Source organism: Phaseolus vulgaris, chromosome 8, assembly GCF_000499845.2.
Source record: "Phaseolus vulgaris cultivar G19833 chromosome 8, P. vulgaris v2.0, whole genome shotgun sequence".
Taxonomy (NCBI): domain Eukaryota; kingdom Viridiplantae; phylum Streptophyta; class Magnoliopsida; order Fabales; family Fabaceae; genus Phaseolus; species Phaseolus vulgaris.
In genome coordinates, this window is record NC_023752.2 from 14093867 (window position 1) to 14101599 (window position 7733).

Here is a 7733-nt window from a genome sequence, read left to right on the forward strand (position 1 = left end):
CTTACATATAAGTCTTTAAACCATCTTATTTGCACTTTCACAATATTTTTTTATTCTAGATTTAGTTGGAAATTAAGAATGGTACAATAATAATGAATTATGAATCAAATCACGAGAGAAACTTCTAAAATTTTCTGAATTTTACTCTGAAAATTAAACTTAAGGTGAATTTGTGGGAGTTTATTTGTTAGCCTATTCTCCAATGAACTTTTAATCCATTGAATGTTGGGATATGATATATGGTGAGTAATGGGTGCTGCATGATTTTCTTTGTTTGGACTCATTAGTCTTCCATTTCTATTTGTTTTTATGTGATTGGTGTAATACAAGAAAAGCACGTATTAGTTCCTAAAGATAAGCCTGGACTTTAATGACTTCATGTCGCAAATAAAGTAGGTTACGGTTGATGCTAAAGAGACATAAAGTAAATACTGTGGACCAAATTATTTAAGAAAAAACAAAACATTAACTTGACCTATGCACGTAAAATATTCTTTTTTTAATTAATTAAAAAGAGTAGTGTAGACTTGGTAACGCACAATTAAATTTGATTTTGTATATTTTTAGTTAATTTATTTTTCGTAGTTGCATTGAGTTGCCCAACACATAGTTTTTCATTTTTATTTATTTATTTATTTAATTATGTTGGCCTGACCAAATTATAGTCTTTCATCAGCTTGACATACGCACAGTTTTATATTTTTATCCATTTTTCTTTTAATTAAGTCGGTTTGATCCACGTAAAGTCTTTTTTTACTTTTTAAATCAGTTAAATATAATTTAATTATTAAATCGATAATATGTGTGAAAATGTAATTAAAAGAATATTGTTATTTTGATTAATATTTGCTATAATTAAAAAAATATATAATATTAAAAGAATTTAAAAGATTAAGAAAGAAATGAAAAAGACATCAAAATAGTTGAATAAAAAAATAATAGATAAAAAGAGTACCTAAAAATAAATGAAAAAGAGTGAGGAAAGAGAATGTTACAAATTTGTATTTTCATAAAAGTTAAATAAACATGTTTTTAAGCATAGAACTTAAATAAATAATTATGATTTTATTATATAAATTTTAGAGAAGTTAATTTTCTATTTATTGTTTTATTCATTCCATAGTGTTGAAAAAATTGTGACTTTACAGTTGAATTTTTTTATAGGGTTGGAATTTGAAGGGAGGAAAATTGTCTAAGCTTCTTGAAACAAGGTTTGTAAATCTTGAGAGTGGACAGTCTTGGCATTCTTAATATAAGGTTTTTCAATGTGGTCTTATTGGGAAAATGGATATGGCGTCCAAGTCTGGACAAGGGTGGGTTGTGGAAGGAGATTCTAGAGTCTAAGTATGAGGTTGGAGATGTTTAAAAGAGCAGAGGTTAAACATATTTGATTCTTTCTGGTGAAGAGACTTGAAGGAAATTTGGATGTTGGAGGACTGGGGAAAGACTTTTGAAGCCCGCTTTAAGTGGGAAGTTGGAAATGGTAAAGAAGTTTTCTTTTGGAAAGATAATTGGCTGGGTTCTGAGGATCTGAAAAGTAGATTTCCAAGACTTTTCTCTTTGTCCATGGTTGAAGATGCTAAGCTTTTCCGTTGTGGGGATTGGGTTAATAACATTTGGGTGTAGAATTTAAATTGGAGAAGGGATCTTTTCGAGTGGGAGAAGAACCAGGTTAGTCAGCTTATTGAGGAGGTGTACGGTTCAAGTCTCGCTCTAGAAAATGAGGATATATAGATTTGGAAGGTTGGCGAGTCTATTGATGGCGAGTCTATTGAGTATTTGTTAATCCTGCCTATAAGAAAATTGTATATAAGAAGATGGTAAGAAAAAATGAAGATGTTTTTACTCTCTTCTGTGTATTTTCATCAGTCACTAGTGCAAAATGTATAAACTAGTGCGGTTTATTTAATGCGGCTTTGCGTTCAAACGCTTTCTTAAAAAACAAGGTGACATTTTTGTAATTAAGTTCATTTATAAGTGCGGCTATTAGTAAAGCCGCACTTGTAAATCAAATGTTTGGATTTACAGGGGCGGCTATTTGTACAGCCGCCCTTGAAAATCAAAACGCTTGATTAACAAATGCGGCTTTACAAATAGTCGCCTTCTTAAAACATTTTTAACCCTAATTCAAAAACGCACCACTTACTTTGTTATACTCTCCTTTCTCTAGCGCTTCGTTTCTCTTATGTGCTTCCTTTTTTCTTCCTCTCTTCTTTGCATTGTCTTCGTGCCATCGGTAAGCATTGTCTTTGATGGAAGAGGGCCAAGCATCACTACAACTGAAAGCAAACCACCATGTCATATTGGGCCAATCACTAGGATCATGGCTAGAAAGCTTGAAGAGGATTGGAACACTGCTACTGATGGCAGAGAGACCTATCTCTACATGCTCAAAGATGCCAAGTTTCAAGCGTAGAATAGCTTTTACGTTCTTGTCAAAAGTAGCATAGATTATTTCTTTTGTAATTTTGTTGATCATGCAAAATGGTACCTAAAATGCTAACCTAAGTTTAATTAGAGTTTCCTACTCATAATTAAACTTACGACCGACCCACATTAGCCCAAAGAGGAGCGTAAGGTTTTATATCTAATTGCACATGATAGAATTCTAGAACCTACCTCCCATGTGCTGAATTTTAGGCACCATTCATATGTGCATAGCATTTGAATTTCCCTCTCATTTTTGCCTTGTGTAAACCGGCCTCCTAAGCTATTTAAGGAGTGTCTTGCTCTTAGTTTTGGAAGATTAATATACTTAGTGAATTGCTGCCAAATTGTGCCAATTTCACTTCTTGCCCAAAACCTCCTAGGTTAGGCTTTTAATCTTCACAAAATTTCCCTTTCCAAGTAGAGTTGGCCTCACAACTCTCAATCCCTACCTCTCATGCACCTTCAAGGTCACCACCACTCTTAGGAGGACCTTGCTTCTTCTTCAATCCATGATGCTTCCACCATTCACCAACAAAATCCAAAAATCATGAAGGCACATCTCCATCATTTGGTATCAGAGCCATGGTCTTCAAGAGCTAAGTGCCTTATTTTGTTTTAATTTTTTTGTGTTAATCTTGTTTCCGTGTTGTTCTTCATGAATCCTTGATTGTCTTGCTGTTTTTGAGTTTAATTTTGCACTAAATGCTGTTTTGATTCAATCCAATCGGTGCATTCATGTTCAATTTGTTCTTGAGCTTCTATTTTGCAAATTTTGGTGTAGGATCCATATAGATTTGTGTTGCTGTTCTGTTTTTGGTTTATTTGAGTCTTATTTGCAATTCTAATTGGTTCATATTGTGTGTTTTGAGTCATTTTGATTTTTAAATCCAATTGTGTTTTGTCTAGTCATGTTTCTCCTAAATTGTCATCAATTCCATGTAGTGTTGTTTTTGATAATTTTGGTTTCTTGATTTGATTTGAGTCCAGTTTTAATCTGAGTTTATTTGATCGTTTGGTACATTTTTCTTTCTAGATTTGAGTTCATAGTCGTGTGTTAGATCCATTCAAATTTATATACATCAATTCCATTGTGTTTTTGAAGTTTCTTCAAACTGTTTTTAATTCCAAAATTAGGATTACTTTGTTTTCAATTCTGTGCTAGCTGATTTTTCTTATGAAATTAAAATACGTTGAAGAAAAATTATGAAACTCTGGATTTATACAGATTGATGTATTATAAAAACAAGAAAAAAAGAATCAGATCAAAAGAAAAAATAGAAAAAAAAATGATAAATCAAACAAAAAAAGTGTACATCCTGGCGCCAACAGAGACGGTAATTTGACAAGATATTTGAAAAATTTATCACGATTTTTTGGTGCATTATTTTGGTGTGATTCCAGTGCCAAAAGTTTTCTAAGATCTTGAATTGTTTGTGGTTCAAATTTGAGATTCATATTTCAAATAGCCAGCTCAACATAAATTTTATAAGTCACGCCTTTTGTTCCTAAAATTTCCAGTAGTACTGTTTTGGTTTTTTTAATCAATTCTAGTCTCATTCTTTAGGTTCAATTTGTGTGCCACCTTTTATTGAGTGCCTATTTGATTTCTTCTCAAATTTATTCAATATTCCTTCTAGTTGTGTCTTACAAATTAATTCATTTGCTGTAGTCCTAATTTTAAATTTGAATTGTTCTTTGCTTTAATTTGTTGACCTCTAAATTGTTGGTGAAAGAATCTCAAATTGGTGCTTGTTAAGTTGGAATTAACCATTGTGGTGAGTCCATCCCTACTTAGTAGGTACTGTTTTGAAGATTTTAATTGGCTAACCATAAGAGGTTAAGGCAAGGAGCTGCAGCAAATATAAATACAAACACATACACATTGTAGAACACATCAAGGAAGATCAACCGCAAGCCAAAGAGTGCATAGTTTAGAAAATCTGAATTTTATTTTGTGTAATTCAATTTCTTTTGTATTTCCTTTGAGTTGTAATTACATTCAACTTTGATTAATTAGTAGAATAATTACGTGTTAGACGGTGAGTGTGTCTTCAATGACTCCAAGTGTCTAGAAGCCTCACCTTAAAATTCGTATAGTTTAAAGCTTTTTAGTTAGCAATCTTTAATTTGTGCTTAGTTAATTGTTTTGTTTTAATTACTTTTTTGTATTGTTAATTGCTTTGCATTGTTTTCTTTGCATAAAATTGTGTTTCATTTCTACTTGTGATTTACGTAGTTTACTTAGAAAAAGGTTTGTGACAAGTCTTGAGCGATAGGTTTTGGCAAGGAAAGACTTGGTATTTAAGAAGTCCTAGTGACTCACCTCTCTTTCCTGGAAAGCTACCTTCACTACTATCCTTATCTTTTTTGGGGTAAAATACTTAGAACACAAGTCTTTAACCATGCATTCTCCATCTCGCGAATCTAATGAAAGTGATGTAACAATTCTTAAAACCCTTTTGGAAAAAGTTGCCCAAGATGTTCAAGCACTTTCATTTATACAATTGCATCATGAGGCCCAACTTAAAGAAAGGGATGCTCAATTTGCTCTAATGTGAGATGATTTGAAAATGTTTAAAGATGAATACACTAAATCAAAAAAAGGTTCACATACATCTAGCTCTAAGGGTAATGAATTATATGGGAAACAAAGCCTTAGGATCAATGAATATTATCAACCACCCCCAAGAAGAGTTAGAAGAGAAAAGAAAGAAAGCCCTAGAGAGGTTAGGATAGATCTACCTCATTTCCATGGTAAAGAGAATGTAGAGAACTATCTAGATTGGGAAATGAAAGTAGAACAATTGTTTGCTTGTCACAATGTGAACGAAGAAAACAAAGTATCCTTAGCCACTCTAAGTTTCCAAGGCAATGCTATGTATTGGTGGACGACCCTTGAGAGAGAAAGGCGTCTTCATAAGGATCCTCCCATATTATTGGAATGACCTTAGGGGAGCCTTAAGACGTTGCCATATTCCCTCCTACTATAATAGGGATTTAATGGACAAGCTCCAAAGACTCCAACAAAGAACCATGAGTGTAGAGGAGTATAGACAAAAAATGGAACTATATATGATGAGAGCCTCCATTAGGGAATCCGAATCCACCACCATAGCAAGATTTTTAAGTGGGCTTAATATTGAGATTAGAGATATAGTTGAACTCCTACCTTACTAAGACTTGAATGATTTGGTTCAACTATGTATCAAGGTTGAACAACAAAATTTAAGGAAAACTTCAAGTCGTAAGGAAGGTTCATACTCCAACTCCTATCCAAGAAGAGACTTTAAAAGGGAGGAGAGTACACCTAAAGAAAAACCAAAAGAGACTCCCAAAAGTTTAGGTAAAGATATGCTCACTCCACCCATTCGCACTAGGGATGTTAAGTGTTTTAAATGTTTTGGAAGAGGCCATGTGCAAGCTCAATGCCCAAATCAAAGAACTTTGTTTTTAAGGGGGGTAGATGAGTATAGTAGTTGTGATGATGCACCTAGTGGGAAAGAAGAGGAGGAGAATAATGAGAGTATATCCTTGTGAGGGGGAATTAATGATGATTAGGGGGACCCTCAACAACCAAACTAGCGTGAACCTAGAAACACAAAGAGAGAACATCATTCATACAAGATTCAAAGTTTTTGAAAACATATGTTCTCTCATTGTAGATAGTGGCTCTTGCTGCAATTGTTGTAGCGCTAGGATGGTTGAAAAGCTAAATCTACAAGTAGTCCCTCATCCAAAACCTTAGAAACTTCAATGGATTAATGAAGACGGGGGACTAACTGCAGACAAGCAACTGAAAGTCGAGTTTTCTGTGGGTAACTACAAAGATAGTGTTTTATGTGATGTAGTTCCATGGAGGCTTGCCACATCTTATTGGGTAGACCTTGGCAATTTGACAAGAAAACCATGAACAATGGTTTAACCATCGAGATTACCTTCACCCATAATCAAAAGAAGTTTATACTTAATCTTTTACCACATTCGCAAGTGGTGAGAGATCAAGTACAAATGAAACAAAAGAGGAATGAAGAGAAAAAAAAATCAAATTAGAAAAAGAGAGAATCCTTAGAGAACAAAAGGCGTGAGAGAAGAGTGTTCCTTCCCACAAAGTCATTCAACAAGACAAGACGCTTGAAAATACATTTAAAAATTTGCTTCTTGTTGAACAACCTCAAAGCCTTATCTTTTGTAAATGAAAACTTACATGCACTGCCACAAATCTTGAGACTTTGACTCTACCTCCTCAAGTAAAAGAACTTTTAAAAGAAGTTGATGATATATTCTCTGAGGAATGCCCCATAGGACTTCCTCCTTTCAGAGGTATAGAACATCAAATTGATTTAGTTCCGGGGGCTAGTCTACCTAATAGACCAACCTATAGAACTAATCCCGAGGAAACTAAGGAGATAGAATCTCAAGTACAAGATTTGTTGGAGAAGGGTTGGGTTCAAAAGAGTCTAAGCCCTTGTATTGTACCTGTCTTTTTGGTGCCAAAAAAAGATGGCAAGTGGAGAATGTGCTGCGATTGAAGGGCCATCAACAATATCACCATCAAATATAGGCATCCAATCCTAAGACTAGATGATATTCTTGATGAATTACATGGGTCAATCATATTTTCCAAAATTGATCTTAAAAGTGGATATCACCAAATTAGAATCAAAGAGGGTGATGAATGGAAAACCACTTTTGAAACCAAATTTGGACTATATGAATGGCAAAGTGGATATCATACGTTCTCCTAGTATTTTCATGTCAGGCCTCCTTCTCCTTCAGCTTACCCCGAGGGCTGACTGCTCGAAAATTTTCAGTTCTAAAAATGTTTGACCTCTCATGCTTCTCTTCATCCTCTGCTCTCCGGTATTTTGGAAGGTTTACATATAGTTTTAGATTACCAATATAATTTGATCTAATTGCTTCTCCAATCTAACCTCGTTTGGTACAGGAAAAAATGTCACAAACCCAAACCTTATTCTCCACCTATTTAGACGCCTAGAGATGAAAACTTCTTTCACAAATGGGCTAGAGTGAAAAGTTTTGAAAAGTTCTTTCACTCCATGATTGTCTGAAAAGTTTTGAAAAGAAAAACGTAGAGGAGTTTTCAACCCATGAGTTCTTTGCCGGAGAAGGTACCTTATGCTCTGCCACTCTGCTGCGAAGTTCTTCCCTCTTCCACCTCCACCGTCCCTCCTTAACCCTGTCTTTCTCTCTCCATTTCAGAATCACCATTGAGATACTTCAAGTTATTTAGTTAGGTTATTATGGGGTTAATTGTATAACTAGCAACACAGAAATCTATATGG